Consider the following 20,566-nt stretch of genomic DNA (forward strand, 5'->3'; position numbering starts at 1 on the left):
TTATCACAATTAGAGTACACGTAACCTTGTATTAAGTGTAAATACTTCCTTACCCAAACTTAACAGGAAATAGTAGAAATACTAATGAGGTCAGTAACACATGGGGAAAAAATAAACCCTGAGATAATATAGCTTATTAAATAGAGTCACCACAGTAATGGGAAAATTAGTGGACAAATGAGCATGCACCAGGATTTATTAAGCAATTGTCTGTATCTGATTCGAAGGATTCTCAATCACTGATCTAAGTCCCTTGCTTGGACTGCAATGCCGCATACATATTCTTTCTCTTCAAGCCCACATCCAAAATGCAAAGCACAGAATTATCCTTGCTGAAGCCTTTCTCATTCTCTCAACAAGTATGCGAGTTTAACTCAAATGTGGTTTTTTTTAATCTCATCAAGACTAGTCTGTATATTCTTCAACACCAAAATCCATGCAACGCCATCCAGAAATCACTCGGCTTTTGTCCAAGCAGCAAAAAGAGTGACCATTTCAAATTACCATTATGTTGATAGCTATCATATTCTTAAAAATGGTTTTCCAATATTTTCACAGTAGTCTCATTCCAGAGTATGCTATCAAATCAATGCCATGTAGTAGTAGACTCTATACCTGTCCACAGCTGTGAATAATGGCACCAGATACTTAGAGCTTCCTTCTCAGAGTTCTACTTGTGTAGTCAATTATTTTCTTTTTTATTACTGTCCTTAGCAAGCTCAGGTAAAACTTAAGAACATTTTTGTTCTTAAAATGAAATGAAAAGCAGAGAAACTTTGAATTAACACTTTCTAAAAACTTGAGATACCTTCTGAGTATATACACATTGCTGCCCTTTTATTTTGTTTTCCATAAAGAGGGTTGGGTAACCATGGGGACTGGATTACAGGTTTTAATTACGGTGTCAATCCTCTAAAAGGAGAAACTCCAGTCTCAAAGAAATTGAAATAGGATAACATGAAGATAAATGGAATAAAATATTATGTGGCTCTTTAATCATAAATTGGTTTCTGATCTCTACGTTACTTTCAAGTTTTTGTCAAAGCAGAAAATAATTTTAATTGGCTGTTGAATTGCCTCTTCATTTGTAGTTTAAGCTTATCAAAAACATAATTTATTCTTCTTTTGTGTGTGCATGTGTGTGTTTGTGTGTGTAAATGTGTGTCTGTGTGTGTGTGGGTACACACTCCCCTTGTTTGGGTAAGTTTAACCTTCATTCTAACTCTGTTTTGAGTGAAATGAGGAGAGGATACTAACTAAATCTGCTGTTTAAAGAAATACTATAGCCTGGGCAATTAAGACAGTGGATTATGATATCACTTATTTGTGGAATCTAAAATATGAAACAGATGCTATAAAATTTCATTGTGATGACCATTGTACAACTATAAATGTAATAAAATTCATTGAGTAATAAAAATAAAATAAATTAAAATTAAAAAATAAAATATGGAACAGATGATCCTATCTAAAAATGAAAACAAACAAACAAAAAAAACAGAAACAGATTATGGCCAAGAAGAGCAGACTTAGGGTTTCCAAGAGGGAAAGGGGAGGGAGTGGGATGAAGAGGCATTTTGGGGTTTTGGGGGAATGCATATTGTTGTATTTGGAATGGATGGGCTAGGATCCTACTGTACAGCACAGGGAAATATGTATGATTGGGTCACTCTGTTGTAAAACAGAACTTGACAAAATTCTGTAAATCAACTATAATAAAAAAGGACGTTGGTTTAGGAAAACCTAAATTTTTAAATTTAGATGTGGTCAATTTCCTATATTACATTAGTTTCAAGTTCACAGCATAGTGATTTCTATTTCTATAGATTATATTCCATTAAAATTATTACAAGATAATGGCTATAATTTCCTGTGCTATGCAGTATATCCTTGTTGGTTATCTATTTTATATATAATATCTTAATCACATACCCCTAGTTCCCCCTTCCCTCTTCCTCTTATTCATTTTGCTTTCAGAGATAGATCCAGAAAATATTGATATGATATATGGCAAAGCATGTTCTGCCTATGATCTCTTCTAGGGAATTTATGATTTCTGGTCTTACATTTAGGTTTTTAATCTATTTTGAGTTTATTTTTGTGAAATAATGTTCTAATCTCATTGTTTTACATGGAGCTGTGAAGTTTTCCTAGCAGTACTTGAAGGAACTGTCTTTTCACCACTCTATATTCCTGCTTTCTTTGTATTAGCTTAAATTGACCATAAGTGCATGGGTTTATTTTTGGGGTCTCTATTCTGTTCAATTGACTTATGTGTCTGTTTTCATTCTAGTATCATGCTGTTTTTGATTACTTTAACTTCATAGTGTGGTCTGAAGTCTGGGAAGGTGACACCTCCAGCTCTTAAAATTCACATGGAACCACAAAAACCCCTAATTGCCAAAGATACCTTGAAAAATAAGAACACAAGTTATTTTTATGATTTCAGAATTGTGTTGTCTTGTGCAATTTCTGTGATTCTGATCTTGCAAGGGGATGAACTTACAGTTTTTCCAGACTGAATTACACAAGTACAGGTGGTGAGATAAATCACACTGGGTGCCCAAATCATGGGGAATCTCTTTGCACAGAAAACTCATAATGCATCAAGTAGTATATTACAGTTTTCCATTTAAATTCTCAATTAATTTTCTATACCAGTCTTTGAATTTGACACTGATAGTTTACATATCTTGCAGATAAGACAAGCAAAATTTAAAACTACTAAATGACTTTGCAGTAGACAAACTGTTAGGAAGTGGAAGTATCAACTTTTTTGATGTGAAATAGACTGCCAGATAGTTAGTTCTCTAGCAAAGTTTATTTAGGATAAGCAAAGAATTCCAGTTCTGGCTCTGCACCTATGGTGAGCCACTTGCAAATTCTTACAAGGCAAAGGAAGGAGAACTGCTTTAAGGGGAAGAAAAGGAATTTGGGAGGGCTGCAGAAAAAAGCAAAGAGCTAATGGTTTTTTGTTGGATGATTCATTTTTCAGAAAAGAAGAGGAGTCTTTCTTCTTCCTCTTGGGTTCTGCTATAGTCAGAAGGCATGAGAGTCCCTGTTCTGGTCTCTGAACTCTTTAGCTGAGGTTTCTGTTTGTTAATTTTTTTACAACTTGAACATAATCTTCAACAGAAATAGTTATAACCAAGTACCTGATTATCTTGTTAAGTTCCATTTTATCAAATCACTTAGGATCCATATACATTTACATATGTGTGTGTGTGTGTGTGTGTGTGTGTGTGTGTGTGTGTGTGTGTGTGTGTGATACCATCTAGTTAATCCAATCTTCCAGCCATCAGAATAGGTAGAGTAGTTCTGCACCTAAAGATCTGCACATGGTACAAGATACTGTTTGAAAACTTGACTTGTAAAAATCCTTTCACCCTGCCATTAAAAATTATGTCATGATTGATACCTGTGAAATGCACAGTATTTATCTACATGTATGAAACAATTAACAGCTTAAGAATAGCAATGCTTAAAAACAACTTGTAACTGATCAATCAAAAATTTGAATAATGAGGAATAGGAGGAGAATTAGCATAGTGAGTCATCTTGAATTATAGATTGTCATAAAGAACAGATCAATATTATTGAACCCTAAAAACAAAAGGAATTCTTAAATTCTACAATACTAATAACAGCTTTCAACTTAAACTTCAAGAGAGAGACAGAAAACCCTGTTCTCTGCTCCTCCTAGAAACACAGCATAACTTCAGCCATGTCTAGAACAACTCTCTCAGAATGACCGGGAGACTAGTAGTATTCCCCCAAGAACTACACAGAGATGGGGGAGAAGAAATGATCTCATGGAGAGGCACACCCCTGGTGGGCGACCCAGAAGAGAACAGGGGTACCCCAGGCTCAGGCATTCCCTGAAAAACAAGGTGTTCAAGCCCCACAGTGCTCACCCCAGCCCTGGTGTTCTGAAACATGAAGACAAGCTCCCTTGGCTTCTTTTAAAAATTTTGGGCCTTATAGGAGGGCTGTGGGAAATCGAGACACAGCTTTTAAGGAACATACACACAGATGTGCTCACTCCCAGTTCCCAGTTAAACTTTCCAGTCTAAATCAGATTCACAGAGTTGTATCCAGGCTCTTTCTATAATAACTGAAATTCAGTTAAATAACACCTGTGTAAATAACACCAGCTATGCACAACTCCTTTTTAATACATACACAAGCCTAATAATATGATCATAATTTTCATAAAGCTTTTAACATTTTTAAATCTTACTTTAGTTGAATGAATGTACCCACATATAATAATATTGTCATACCAGTTAGGTAATACTATGTATAACTAGAAAACTTACAGTGGAGATTGATTCAATTGTCTTTTACCCAAATCTGGTATACACACACACACACACAAAAAGAAAAATAACCATTTGTTTTCTAAGAAAATCTTGAATAATTACAATTCCATTTATTTTTGGATATGTGAGTGTTTAATATTTGAAGCTAATGGGATAATATTGTAGGTATTTCTGAGCAAATGATATAGGATGTGAAACTGATGGAAATCTTAAAACTGGTAAATAAAATTTCATTTAACTTTAAAGGTTTTAAATTTAATAGATGCTTATATTATTTTATATTATCCAGATCATTCAACTCTTACAAATATCTGCAATAGTTATAAACAGGCAAGATTTTGTGACTATTTTCCTAGAAGTCGTTTCAAAGCTTCCCAGAAAACCAGTCACTTTTTAGCCTATGGACACCTTTCTCTACTGGAAGGTGAATCTTTCCCTAGGTTTCTCTGGGCAACCAGCATTTCTCAGTACTTTCCTAAAAAACTAATCCAAACCTGGGCTTAGCCATCTGAGTTCATAATATTTGTCCCTCAGTAATAAGGCCACACACACAAACTTTCCCCATAAAAAACATAGCAGGAGTTCCCACTTTGGCACAGTGGGTTAAAGAATCTGGCATTGGTACACCTGAGGCATGGCTTGTGGCTGTGGCTCGGATTCAATCCCTGGCCTGGGAACTTCTGTATGGCATGAGTACTGACATTAAAAAGAAGAAGGAGGAGGAGAAGAAAGTAGCAGAGGTAGAGCTGTCTTCTAGAATGCAAACTTACTCCCTATCATACAGTTTTTCAAGGTCTCCATAGAATAATAAAGAGGTGAGGGAGATATATGTCTTTTTTGAAGACTTCTCACTTATAAACTTCCCCCAATCTTGATCCTTCACTCCAAAGAATTAGTGGTTAACGAATCTGACTAGGAACCATGAGGTTGCAGGTTCCATCCCTGGCCTTGCTCAGTGGGTTAAGGATCCCGCTTTGCCATGAGCTGTGGTGTAGGTTGCAGATGCAGCTCAGATCCCATGTTGCTGTGACTGTGGCATAGGCTGGCAGCTATGGCCCAGATTCAATCCCTAGCCTAGGAACCTCCATATGCTGCAGAAGCGGCTCAAGAAATGGCAAAAAAAAAAAAAAAAAAAAAAAAAAAAAGAAGTAGAGTGGTGTTTGCATTCAACTTCCTCACCACAATAACTAATTAAATTAACTATGACTCTAATGACTTAGACTCTGGAGAAAATCTTGTTTTCTAAGTGAGAGTATAATGTTCACAGGTGCAATATTACTGTCTTGTCACCAATGATTCCTCTTGTGACAATACAGGAAAAATAGAAAACTGCATAGGCTACTACAGTAATAGAATAATTTAAAATTCAGCTGAGAAGATCGCCTTGACAATAACTGAGGTTCTTACCATTTCTTAAATAATGTATTAATTCACATTATGTAGACATAAATATTGTAAGGGCTAAATATTGAGACTATGGGAATTATCTTCCACAAAGGGAGGTCCTATGAAATGTACCTTTGGGTAGAGACATCATAGAGTTTGAACTTCTGTAAGGTGTCTTTCCTTCAGTGCCATTGCTAACTTACTTTGTGTTAAATCTAATGACTTTATTTTATTCTTTAATTTAATAATATCTCAAGAATTTCACGCATCTATGGAAACTTCTATTATTTCTGCATGAATATATTTATTTTTCCTTCTGATTATCTTATGAGGTGATATAGAAATTGACTTCACGGAAGGTGCACAAGAAATAAACTCTCCTATTCCAATAATTATAGTATTTTGACCAGCTATAAATTGGGTGCTAATCAAAGGGACATTACAGTTTATGAGATGTGAGGTAAGTCCTATATTATCAGGTCACTAACTCAACTATTACCATAAACAAATTACACAAAAAAGTAATTTGAAAGACCTTTTAAATGAGCAATCTTTGTTAATTATTGTTATCAAGTAAAGATGATATTTATTTTTTGACAATTCAGTTTTCCACATATCTTGGTTTATTAGATAAGATTATCATATACTTCTTAATTAAACATTTTCAGAGACTTCAACATCAGATAGAATGAAATCCTTAGTAATAATAATAAAAATGTAATTATATATATATAACTAATATAAATAATAAAATATAATATAATTATACAATATAATATAGTAATAATAACCAAAAAATCCACTCTAGTGTATTTATAAACCATGTTACTAACTGAATGCATTTTTGGTTTTTTGTTTATGTTTTTCCTTTTTACTTTCCTAATAACCTTTTTAGAGAACAAATCTTTGTAGTTATTGGCCAAAGTAATAGAACAGTGTCTGTCATGTAGTACCCATTACTTCATTATATTTTAAAATGTTGAATTCAAATCTTTAATCAGCTTTATAAATGATTAATGATACATCACTTCTTATATTATGAACATTTTTATGCATGTCATTTCTCTAAGGATAACCTAAATATGTAAATATTACTCTAGTAAGTTTATTCAAATTAATAAGGGAAATGCATATAATAAATCATAATTTAAGAATGTAGGAAACACAGGGCCTTTACAGCCATTTCTGTTGCTAAAATGCATGTGTGGGTTTTTTGCTAATATAGATGAATGAAAATTATGTTGATTCATTAAATAACTGTAATGTCTGCTGTTTTCTCTTGAGATTCAATAAGAAATAGCATAATTAGGGGACATTCAGATTCTGAGCCCTATATTTTCCCCAATGCAAGACATAGCAATTCACAATTTTCAAAGGGATTCATTACATTAAGAAAAAAATAAAGCTAGGAAGGAGTCCTGATTTCTTTACCATTTATTCATCAATTATCTCTTAGGAGAGCATTGTTAACAGTACTTATTCCCTCAGTAATAACTGCTCGGTATAGTCTTTAAATTTAAGCTAAAAAATGTACCAAAGATTATAGTTAATGAGACTCTTTGGGTATTCAGTTTGCATGATTAGTGTTGGTCTATCTCAAAAGATGGCAGCATTAGCACAGCAAATATGGGGATTAAAAATGGAAAATGAAAATGCTTCCATAAATATTGGACAGTTACCTTAAATGTCATATTTGCTTTCACAAATTAATGATTAAAGGTTTTTTATTTTTTTGCTTGAGTATTTTTCTAAAAGAGTTATTACCCAAAGTGGTTTTCTTGGTTGTTTGTTTGTTTTTTTTTTGGTTTTGTTTAACTTATCTTCTTTTATGTGAATAACAATACATGGCAAGCCAGATAAGTTGCAAATATAATTTTAATTAGTACTTATGATTTTAATCAGTACTTATGATTGAATTGACATCTCATGATCCAAATATAATTTTAATCAGTACTTATGATTGAATTGACATCTCATGATCCAAACTAATAAACTGAAGATTAGTTATATTCAATTTAAAATTACATAAAAGAAAGCCATGTGCAATGTTGCCAATTCTATGTAACAATTACGGGAGGGTGCAGATAGCAGAGGAAAACACCCCCACAATAATAAATAACATATGCATGTTTAAAATGTATAAGGAATCGAGTCATTTTAAGGGGTAAAAATGACAGATTATGGGAAAAGGTTTCTCTGGGTTGCTAAATATAGAATCAGTATTTTATTTGAAAATTATTTGCATTTCTCATCACCGCCTAAAATACTTAGAGCACAATTTTTCTTTTTTCTTTCTTCTTTTTTTTTTTAGTCTTTTCAAGGCCACACCCCCAGCATATGGAGGTTCCCAGGCTAGGGGTCCAATTAGAGTTGCAGCTGCCACCTACACTACAGCCACAGCAAAGCCAAATCCAAGCTGCATCTGTGACCTACGCTACAGCTCAGGGCAACACTACAGTTCACGGCAACACTGGCTCCTTAACCCACTGAGAAAGGCCAGGGATCAAACCCACACACTCATGGATGCTAGTCTGGTTCATTAAGAGCTGAGCCATGATGGGAACTCCATAGAACACAATTTTCCAAAGAACAACACAACAAGGTCCATAAGAAAATAAATCCAACATCAGATACTCAAAACATTTTGGAGAAAATTATAAAAATGATTAAATTATTTTAAATAAAGTAAACAGTAATAACATTTTTATGAGAATGACTCGATATTTTAAAGATATAAGTTTTGCAAAATTGGTCTATAAATTTGACGTGATTCCAAATAAAATTTCAAAAATATTCTAAAAGGGATAAGCTGGCGGTAAAGTTTTGGTAGAATAACCACACCCACACACAAAATTAAGCCATTCCTTTAGAAGTATCTGGCAGATTTCAATGCCATTATAGGAAAGAAAGTTTACCAATAGACTCATGACCAGAAAGGAGTCCAGAAACAGATCCACACATAAATTGAAATTGAATACACCATAAGGTGGCACTGAAAATAAATGGAGGACATACATTTAAAAAATCAGTGGGGAAAACATGCTATCTGCATTCAAAAAAGAAAAGATCGCCAATATAATACAATGGTCAAAAAATAATTTCAGAAGTGTTAAAGATTGAAATATCTATCACCTCCATTATGTTGGCAGTGTGTTGAATGTCTGACTAAAACAAGTGTTCAAAGGGATTTAGAACCTAAGGTAAGGTGTGCTGTTCTTGAGACTATAAATGTGAGACAAATTTAGGAAACATTTTACTGTATCATAAAATTGAACGTATGTATACCCTGTATCCAATCAATGCCACGTCTAGGGATGTACCAGGACAAACTCTTGTGCATGTGCACCCAGTGACATGCAAAGTAACACAGACATCAACATTGGTCATGATAAAAGGAAATGGACATTTAATGAAGACAAGTGAAGGAACAATAATACTTTAAATTTTTGAAATTAAGAGCACAGAAATACTTACGAACAGAAGAGAATGTTAGAAACGTACTATCAAAGAAAAGTACAAACAAAATAGAAGACAAACTGAAATTATATGACATCACATTCATAATATTCAAAAATAAAAAATAGATTTATTTAAAATATCATTTTAGGGACATGGATAAATTTTATTTTTAAAATTGATTATATTCAGGAATGTTCCCTCTATACCCAGTTTGGCGAGGGTCTTGATCATGAATGGATGCTGGACTTTGTCAAATGATTTTTCTGTGTCTATTGAGATGATAATATGATTTTTGACTTTTCTTTTGTTAATGTGGTGTATGATGCTGATTGATTTGCATATGTTGAACCATCCTTGTGGACCTGGGATGAATCCAACCTGGTCATGGTGTATAATTTTTTTGGTATGTTGTTGGATTCGGTTGGCTAAGATTTTGTTGAGAATTTTTGCATCTATATTCATCAATGATATTGGCCAATAGTTTTCTTTTTTGGTGATATCTCTGTCTGGTTTTGGAATGAGGGTGATGGTGGCATCATAGAATGTCTTTGGGAGTATTCCTTCTTCTTCAACCTTTTGAAAGAGTTTAAGGAGGATGGGCACCAATTCCTCTTTATATGTTTGATAAAATTCACCTGTGAAGCCATCTGGTCCTGGACTTTTATTTGTAGGGAGTGATTTTATGACCTCTTCAATTTCATTTCTAGTGATGGGTCTGTTCAGTTGGTCTGTTTCTGCTTGATTCAGTTTTGGCAGGCTGTAAGATTCTAGAAAATTTTCCATTTCTTCCAGATTGTCAAAGTTGTTGCCATACAGTTGTTCATAGTATTCTCTTATGGTTTTTTGTATTTCTGCTGTATCCGTTGTGATTTCTCCTTTTTCATTTCTAATTTTGGTGATTTGGGTTCGTTCTCTCCTCTTTTTAGTGAGTCTGGCCATCATTAATAAATCCACAAATAACAAGTGCTGGAGGGGCTGTGGAGAAAAGGGAACCCTCCTGCACTGCTGGTGGGAATGTAAACTGGTACAGCCACTATGGAGAACAGTTTGGAGATACCTTAGAGATCTTTACATAGAACTTCCATATGACCCTGCAATCCCACTCTTGGGCCTCTATCCGGACAAAGCTCTACTTAAAAGAGACACTTGCACCCGCATGTTCATTGCAGCACTATTCACAATAGCCAGGACATGGAAACAACCCAAATGTCCATCGACAGATGATTGGATTCGGAAGAGGTGATATATATACACAATGGAATACTACTCAGCCATAAAAAAGGATGACATAATGCCATTTGCAGCAACATGGATGGAACTAGAGAATCTCATCCTGAGTGAAATGAGCCGGAAAGACAAAGGCAAATACCATATGATATCACTTATAACTGGAATCTAATATCCAGCACAAATGAACATCTCAGAAAAGAAAATCATGGACTTGGAGAAGAGACTTGTGGTTGCCTGATGGGAGGGGGAGGGAGTGGGAGGGATCGGGAGCTTGGGCTTATCAGACACAACTTAGAATAGATTTACAAGGAGATCCTGCTGAATAGCATTGAGAACTATGTCTAGATACTCATGTTGCAACAGAAGAAAGGGTGGGGGAAAAACTGTAATTGCAATGTATACAGGTAAGGATAACCTGACCCCCTTGCTGTACAGTGGGAGAATAAAATAAATAAATAAATAAATAAATAAATAAATAAATAAATAAATAAAAAGAAAGCTTGAAGAAAAAAATATAAATAAAATTGAAACTAAAGGAATAATAAAAATAAAGAGGAGTGCTGAGTTCCTGTCATGGCTCAGTGGTTAATTAGCTCTACTAGCATCCATGAGGACTTGGGATCAATCCCTAACCTTGCTCAGTAGGTTAAGGATCCAGCATCGCCATGAACTGTGGTGTCGGTCACAGACGTGACTTGGATCCTGAGTTGCTGTGGCTGTGGCTGTGGTGTAGGCTGGTGGCTAGATCTCTGATTCAACCCCTAGCCTGGGAATATGCATATGTCATGGGTGTGGCCCTAAAAAGATAAAAAATTAAAAATAAATAAAAAATAAAAAATGCAGGGGTGCTTTTTTATTATTTTGTAAATTGAGGTATACTTGAGTTACAATATTATATTAGTTTCAACATTACAATATAGTGTTTCAAAATTTTATACATTATACTCAATTTAAAGTTATTATAAAATATTGTATATATTCCCTATTGCTGTACAATATATCCTTATGGCTTATTTAGTTTGTACCATTTAACCCTCTACCTCTGTTTTGTCCATGCCCCTTTCCTGGTAACTACTAGTTTGTCTCTATATCTGTGATTCTATTTATGTTTTATTATATTCATTCATTTGTTTTATTTGTTAGATTCCACATATCGGTGATAACATAAAGTAATTGTCTTTCTCTGACTTACTTATATCACCAAGCATAGTACCATTTAGGTCCACCCATGTTGTTGCAAATGGCAAAATTTCGTTCTTTTTTATAGCTGAGTATTTTTCAATTGTGCATATATATCACATCTTCATTTATCCATTTTTCTGTTGATTAAAGATACTGCTGTGGTGCAGTGGGATAGGCAGCATCTCTGGAGCACTGGAACACAGGTTCTAAACCTGGATTGGCATAGTGGTTTAAGGATCTGGTGTTGCTGCAGCTCATAAGTTGCAGCTTCAGCTCAGATCTGATCCCTAGCCCAAGAACTTCATATGCAGTGGGGCAGCCAAAAAAGAAAAATGTGGTCATTTGTTGATGGACACAGGTTGCTTCTATTCCTTGGCTATAGTAAATAGGGCTGATGTGAATACTAGGATGCAAGCATCTCTTTGAATCCCTGTTTTTATTTTCTTCAGATATATAAGCAGGAGTGGAATTGCTTGCTCATCATGCTGGTTTACCTTTCGTTTTATAAGAAATCTCCATACTGTTTTCCATAGGGGTTGCACCAATTTAAATTTGTAGCATCGCACAAGGATTCCCTTTTTTCCACATCCTCAGCAACTTTTGCTATTTATGGTCTTTTTTAGGATAGCCGCTGTGACAGGTATGAAGTGATTTTGTGGTCTTCATTAAGGAAGTAGGATAGTGGGGGTGATCACAGAGAACTTCTGCTTTGGGGAATATTCAAAGTTTTTTGTTTTATATTTAACCCAGGAGTTAAGTTTATATGTATTCATTTCTCCTAATTTGCATATTTTAGAATAAAATTTCATATTTAATGTAATATAAAAATAAAGAAGTTTAAAATCTTAACTAAAAAAAAAGAAAAAAAAATCCAGGAACTTTTTCAAATTTAGCACTTGTGTCAGAGGGGCCCCAGACCACTATCAGGTTCAGGGATTCACTAGAAAGGAAGGCCTCAGAAAACTTAGAAAAGCTGTTATATTTATGGTTATGGTTTATTTCAGCTAAGATACAGGTTGAAATTGGCAAAAGACAAGCGTGTATAGAACAGTGTCAAGGAGACACCAGGCAGGAGCTTCCAGTGTCCTCTCCTGGTGGAGTCACATATACAACTTAATTCTCCCAGCAGTAATGTCTGTCAACTCTTAGGAAGTACTGTCAACTAGAAAAACTTAACCAAATATTGGTGCCTAGGGTTTTATTAAGGGTCAGTTCACAGGCATGGAGAAGCCACAAAATTGTCCCTAGTTACTTCATCTTGAACAACTCCACCCCAGAGGCAAAATGATGACAGCTTAGTCAAAGCCTCAGGTGTATAAAAAATAGCCATTCACCATTAACCACATTATTGGCATATATTGCTTGGTGTGGAATCCAGGATACAAAAATGCTCTCATTAGACAGGCTATCCCAAGGTTCTAGAGGTTATCTCCCAGGAGCTAGACAAGAGCTAATCTTGAAGATCTTCAGAATATGCGGTGTTTGGGCAGCTCAGGATGATTTAGTTAACTGCTGACTACCTAATAACAATATAAATAACATGGTGACAATGATTCATCAATAATTGTAATTCGACTCTTTAATTCCCCAAGCATAGCAAATGATTGAATCTTCAAAATAAGAGTTAACTATTGTGTTTTTTTTTTCCTTTGTATTTAATGGCTGCACTCATGGCATATAGAAGTTCCCAGAACAAGGATTGAATTTAAGCTGCAGCTCCGACCTGTGGCAATGCCAGTTCCTTTAACCCACTGTACCAGACCAGGCATTGAACTGGGACCTCCATGGCGCCCCAAGATGCTACAGGTGCATTCTTAAATGACTGAGCCATAGTGGAAACTTCTGAGTTAGTTATCCTTTATGAATGTAATCACCTGAGTGCCTCTGTTTATAAGCACTATTCCATGTCTGATCCTCTTACCAGTTACATGGTTACAAGTTTCATAGGACAGTAACTACTATGTAGCTTTTAATGTGTATAGTGCTTTATCCACCTCCCTGTCTGACAACTGGGAAATAAACCTTCCATATTATTTTACTTTTTCTTTGCAGGGAAAACCAAGAACTTTCAGAATTCTGTCTAAATATGGACAGTTTAAGCTCTGAGGAAACAAATCCACAATGGACAACTGGACAACTACCATGGCCAACTGGAAATGTCAGAGATCTAGATCCAAATTTTCCATGAGTCCAGTCACTTGGGGTATTTTGGGATATCCCCTGGAAGTGGAAGAACACTTTTCAAAACCTTGAGTTCCCAACCACAAAAAAGATACAACATATTAATAAACTGCTTCCAGTTATGGAGGCTACACCTTATATATGACTTTGGACCTACTTAGGAAATCCTCTTAAAGGTTAACAACTTTGTGTAAGATGCCTTGCCAGCAATTCTGGATTTCAGTCCTCTTCATACAGCAGTCTCAAAATTGACTCTGGCACATCAAGGTGCTATATGTAGTAGCAGAAAATTTTCACTATTTTATGTAGATCAAATTTTGGCTTCAGCAAATTTGCCTTTCTGATTTTGAGAAATAAGCATCATGTTGCTACAAGGATCTAGTTGAGACGAAATATATAACCAGGCAACACCATGTTATCCTGTATCCTAAATTCTCTGTTATGAACATGAAGTTATAAGAGAAAATGTCATTATTTCCTATAATTTGCATATATGGAGCCAGGCCTGAGAAAATCCTGAAGGTTAAGTAATTTGTAGGAGATCCTCTCTTATTTTTTCCAACACAACATAGTGTCCAGAACCTCTCTGTTACCAGTTTTAAAAAAGAGATTTTTTTTTAAATAATCAAAAATAAAAAACACTAGCCTGACTGATAGATGGCTCTTCATGCTACAGTGGCTATTGCCAAGAGTGGATTGCTACAGTATTATGATCCCAGACTAGGAAATTCCTAAAGAGTATTAGAGCACATCAGAGAATATTATCAATAAGCATAGCTTCAAGAAATAAAACCTTTTGTCTGCAGTGCTCTTGGTAGGAGACATCTATTTTGGGTTGTCTAGAGGACCAGGACCTAAAGGAATACAACTGGTAAGAAAGGTGGAAGTTCAAGAAAGTTGTGTATAGATGGACTTCCTGGTATGGCTCAATCTTCAATCTAGGACATTCTCATAAAAATCTTGCTCCCCTTCTGTGGAACTCCTGGCCCAGAATGGGATTTCTGATTAGCCTAGGGCACATGCCCAAGCTTTAGTTTCTATGGAGCTGGAAAAGGAAATATATTTCCTTAGGTTCAGTCATGGAGCATGGAAAGACCCTGTGACATTGCCCAATTTTGTTGAGTCACCACTGGTATCTTAGAGGAAATGTTCTCTGCCTGTGAAAGGCTCTAAAGTGGCTAGGCCGAGAGATCCACAGAACTTTGTTTTTACCAGACAGGTAGGGTTTATTACATGAAAAAGAAAAAGAAAGTAAGAAAGAAAAATATTATGGGCAATTTCTCTCACTCTGAAAAAAATCTTAGCTGTATTTTTTCAGGTCCTAATTTTTCATACATATGGCAGTTTTGACTAAGGAAAGATGGCTTTTTTCTTTAAATACACTGGCCTTTCATCTGTTGAATAAGACACGCATCTCACAGCAGCAAAACTCATTTCAGTTCCCTTTTCTCCACAGCCCCTCCAGCACTTGTCATGTGTGCATTTATTAACGATGGCCATTCTGACTGGTGTGAGGTGGTCTCTCATGGTAGTTTTGATTTGCATTTCTCTTATGATCAGAGATGTTGAACATTTTTTCATGTGTTTGCTGGCCATCTGTATATCTTCTTTGGAGAAATATCTATTCAGGTCTTTTGCCCATTTTTCCATTGATTGATTGGCTTTTTTGCTGTTGGGTTGTATAAGTTGCTTATAGAGTCTAGAGATTAAGCCCTTGTCAGTTGCATCATTTGAAACTATTTTCTCCCATTCTGTAAGTTGTCTTTCTGTTTTCCTTTTGGGTTTCCTTTGCTGTGCAAAAGCTTTTCAGTTTGATGATGTCCCATGGGTTTATTTTTGCTCTAATTTCTATTGCTTTGGGAGACTGACCTGAGAAAATGTTCATGATGTTGATGTCAGAGAGTGTTTTGCCTATGTTTTCTTCTAGGAGTTTGATGGTGTCCTGTCGTATATTATTTTTGTGCATGGTGTGAGGGTGTGTTCCAATTTCATTGCTTTGCATGCAGCTGTCCAGGTTTCCCAGCAATGCTTGCTGAATAGACTTTCTTTTTCCCATTTGATATTCTTGCCTCCCTTGTCAAAGATTAATTGACCATAGGTGTCGAGGTTTATTTATGGGTTTTCTATTCTGTTCCATTGGTCTGTCTGTCTATCTGTTTTGATACCAGTACCACACTGTTTTGATGACTGTGGCTTTGTAGTATTTCTTGAAGTCTGGGAGAGTTATGCCTCCTGCTTGGTTTTTGTTTCTCAGGATTGCTTTGGCGATTCTGGGTCTTTTGTGGTTCCATATGAATATTTGGATTGTTTGTTCTAGTTCTGTGAAAAGTGTCCTGGGTAATTTCATAGGGATTGCATTGAATCTGTAGATTGCTTTGGGTAGTATGGCCATTTTTACAATATTGATTTTTCCAATCCAGGAACATGGAATATCTTTCCATTTCTTTCCATCTTCTTTGATTTCTTTGATTAAAGTTTTATAGTTCTCGGGCTATAGGTCCTTTCTCCTTGGTCAGGTGTATTCCAAGGTATTTGATTTTGTGAGGTGCAATTTTAAAAGGTATCGTATTTTTGTATTCCTTTTCTAATATTTCAAAAATACGATACCTTTTAAAATTGCACCTCATTTCAGTTTTCTCACCAGAATTGGGAAAGAGACCAGTTGTTTGCTATAAGTCTGGCATCTTGTTTATTTACGAATTATCCATTACCTTGTTATCTTGTTTTTTACCCATTACCCATTCTCCTGTCTGTCCATCTTAAAAGGCTTAAGACATAAATTCCATACCATTTCTCATAATTTAAAGAAAGGTAAAATCTAGAATTGCACTTTAGAATATTAAGAAATATTGCCATAAATATTGACACGGGGAGCCGAGGAGATGCAGGGATTCGAGGATGGGACCTTGGCTGATGGCCAAAAAAAAAAAAAAAAAAAAAAAATGAAGTCAGGTTCCTAATCAAGGAAGGGAGCTCACCTGAATGGTGCAAGCCGAAGGTGGGCTTCTGGTCAGGATAGAAGCCTGTATATTCGGTGAAAAACCAAAGGCGGGCTGAGGCCTGTCTGTATGGTGAAAAACTGAGGACAGGCTGAGACCTGCCTGTAAGGTGCAATCCGAGGGCAGGCCTCAGGTTACACGGCTCTCACGTTGATGTTGATGGGGGAAGAATTGGGGCTTTCCTGGGAAAACAATTTCCATGTTTGCGCTGGAGAACATGGATTGTTTCTCGGGTGACCTTCTCTTTCCTGTTCTTTTATTTGTTATTCAGTTTTCCTCAGTCTTTCCTGATTATTTGCTTATTATTCTTATTTCCCATTCTTATTTTCCTGTGGTGATTTGTGATTTAACAAAATCACAATAATAATATAATAGGAATTTCATCCTAAAGGACTTTCTGCTATATAAATCCAATTTAATTAAAAACATAGTATTTATCTATTAACCAGTTATATAGTAAACTTTAGAGTTAGGATTTTAATGAAGTTTATAGAAGTTAGACACATATTATTCATGATCAAAAGAAACCCAGCTGTGAGTTTTGTCCTTGATTTTAGAAACTTTTAGTGGTAGCTAGCTAAGTTGATGTGTATTTTCTCACACTGTCTCTCTGCCAAGGACACTTTGAAGATAGACACTAGTCTGAAGACAGGATTTTGTGTGTCTGTAACTTCTTCAGCTTGTGGGAATTGGCTGGCCATGAGATGGTTTGTGCTGGGTCTCCTCTTTCACATGATATGCTGTGCCTGTTTGTCCTTGAATTGTACTCACTGAATCTAGTTAGGCTAATGACTTTAAAACATGATGTATTGCTTCTGTACCACGTGATCAAAAAACAAAGCCTAATAGCTAACCAATGTACTTTTAACACTATGATGTAATCTGTAGTGAAATACTGTCTGTATAATCAACCACTTATGCCAATAAAATTTGAGCAGTCCAGTGCCTTGAAAGAAGGGACAAAGAGGCTGTCTCCCTTGCATTCGCCAATGCCATCCATCTACTTCAGGGTGTGCACTCCCTGGCCATTGGAGCTGGCCTCTGGCAGTATTGATATAATTACAAAAGAAAGCTAAGTGTCTTCAAATGAGTACACTGTGCTACAGAAGGGGTTACGTATTTGCATGTGTTATCCCAATCTTAATAAGAATCTAGTGAGGTAGGCAATAATTATTCTTAATTTAAAAATTTGTAACAACATTAGATAATCAATAATAATAAACCTTAAGCAATTACCTTGATAACAATAACATTAAATAATATCTCACATGGAGTTCCTGTCGTGGCTCAGGGATTAACGAATCCAACTAGGAACTATGAGGTTGCAGGTTTAATCTCTGGCCTTGCTCAGTGGGTTAAAGATCCAGCATTACCATGAGCTGTGGTGTAGGTTACAGATGTGGCTCAGATATGGAGATGCCATGCCTGTGGCGAAGGCCAGTGGCTACAGCTCCAATTAGACCCCTAGCCTGGGACCCTCCATATGCTGTGGGCGTGGCCCTAAAAAGACAAAAGACAATAAATAAATAAATAAATACATAAATAAATAAATAACATCTCACAGTTGGAAAATGGCAAATCTAACACTCAAATCCAGGTTGTTTGATTCATAAGCTCTTACTTTTCATCATTCAAGGCACATTTCCTCCTAGTCAGGCAGATAATTGAGAAACGAACTAAAATGGAGGTACCTGGGATTCTTCTCAATATCATTGGGCTTGCACTTTAGAATCCTAAATCTTAAAAGCATAGAATATAAGTAAATGCTTTAAAGTATCTTTAAGTATCTGATAGAGATCATAGAATTTATGGGAAGTTTTTTTGTTTGTTTTATTTTAAATCACTTGGTAGAATGAAAGGATTTTTGTTGTTTAATCTTAGATCTGCCAGTAAATGGCACATGTTACACTGTATTTGGCTACAAGATAGTGAATTATGTTACCATTTTTCACTGTTCTCTGACAACATTCTTCTAGCCATGCCACCTGAAAGGTCGTTGACAACCTGAAACCCACTGTGAGGTTGGGAATTATATTGGCATGATATCACACTTGTCACAGACTAGAATATAAATACTCACCCCTTGTAAGTTCTATGTGTAAAATCTGGGGAGAAATGATGTCAGCCTCTTGACAAATAAATTCTAGATTTCAAAATCCCAGATGGTGCTGAGGTAAGTGAGACATTCCCTAAAGCAGCAATAAAATGCCTGGTATGAATGTAGCAAACACAATGTTGCCTTAGATAAAATGTATCTTCATTGACTCTGCAGGGTTTCTCAGTTCCTATGTGCATGTGGGCTGTAGGAGTAAATAGAGGTGGTGGACTTTACTTCCTCAGGGCATTTTCCACAAGTCACTACCTGATTCATTGTGTTCCTTATTTCCTTGATGGGAAAGCTGACTGTGCCTATTTGTAAATTTTGAAAAAGCCAGTAGACTAAGTGAGTAAGCTAAATTAAGTAAGCTGAACTTCATCAGTAGGCCAAACCTGTTTCTCTGAGCACATACATGTATTCATGTACAGTATGACTATTTTATACTTGTTCCCATAATTATCAACTGAAGGAACTTGTGATTTTGAAGTCAGTTATTGAATTCTTGGTATTTCTATCAATATATATACTAACTGTGGTGGGGAATATAGGTTTAATAATTATAGTTAATATCAATCCGAGCCTTCAAACTCCCATGTATTATATTCTCAGCAATTTGTCTTTCTTGGACATCAGCTATTCTACAGCAATCACTCCTAAAATGCTCATGAATTTTGTAGCATCCAAGAAAAGCATCTCTCCCTAATGCTGTGTCCTGCAAATGTTTTTCTTTGGCTGTTTTGCTGATGCTGAGTGCCTTAATCTGGCAGCAATGGTGTATGACCACTATGCAGCCACCTGCAATCCATTGATCTATTCTACGCTTATGTCTAGGAGAGTCTGTGTCTGCTTCATTGTGTTGGCATACGTCAGTGGAAGTATGATTTCAATGGTGCATGTCTCACTCGAATTCAGACTGCCATTTTGTGGTTCCAATATTGTCAACCATTTTTTTCTGTGACATCCCACCTCTCCTAGCTTTGTCATGTGCCAATACTCATGTCAATGAGCTTCTGCTCTTTGCCTTGTGTGGCTTCATTCAGACCAGAACTTTTGTGGTCATAGTTATCTCTTAATTCTGTGTCCTCATCACTGTTTTGAGCATCAAGTGCTCAGGGGGTAGAAGCAAAACATTCCCTACCTGTACCTCCCACCTCATAGCCGTCCACTTGTTCTATGGAACACTCCTGTTGCTGTACTTACATCCCACTGCCAGCTACTCCCTAGACACTGATAAAGTGGTTGCAGTGTTTTACACTGTTGTCTTTCCCATGTTTAATCCAATCATCTACAGCTTCAGAAACAAGGATGTAAAAAATGCCCTCCAAAAGGTATTAGACTGAATGTGTATGTGTTCAAGTCAATTAGGAATACCTAAGGCATAGCCTACCCCTCCAATGTTGTCATCAGTATACCACCTAATGTGTCAACTTTTTAAAATGTATCAATCACTCTCCAGAAATAAGGATAACTTTTCATTCTCAATACTTTAAAATGTTTTCATTCTCTCTTGCAGATATGTTCTCTCCAAAATTCTGTTCTGTGAAACATTCCTAAAAGAAAATAAATAATAATAATTGTTCTGCAATTATTGTTCCCAAAATACCTTGTGCATTGATTTGTTATATTCTTTTTTTTTGGGGGGGGGGCTTTTTATCTTTTCTAGGGCCCCTCCTTCGGCATATGGGGATTCCCAGGCTAGGGGTCTAATC

At 35.9% G+C, this 20,566-nt stretch overlaps 1 pseudogene; it reads left to right on the forward strand.

The window, feature by feature from the left end:
- The first annotated feature begins 5,011 nt into the window (after positions 1 to 5,011).
- Positions 5,012 to 20,197, forward strand: LOC106507256 (olfactory receptor 5AS1-like; annotated as a pseudogene).
- Positions 20,198 to 20,566: the final 369 nt, after the last annotated feature.

The sequence above is a fragment of the Sus scrofa genome, chromosome 1, assembly GCF_054392235.1.
Source record: "Sus scrofa isolate SSC_HxYL_T2T_F1_AM1 chromosome 1, Sscrofa_HxYL_maternal_Yorkshire_Landrace_v2.0, whole genome shotgun sequence".
Classification (NCBI taxonomy): domain Eukaryota; kingdom Metazoa; phylum Chordata; class Mammalia; order Artiodactyla; family Suidae; genus Sus; species Sus scrofa.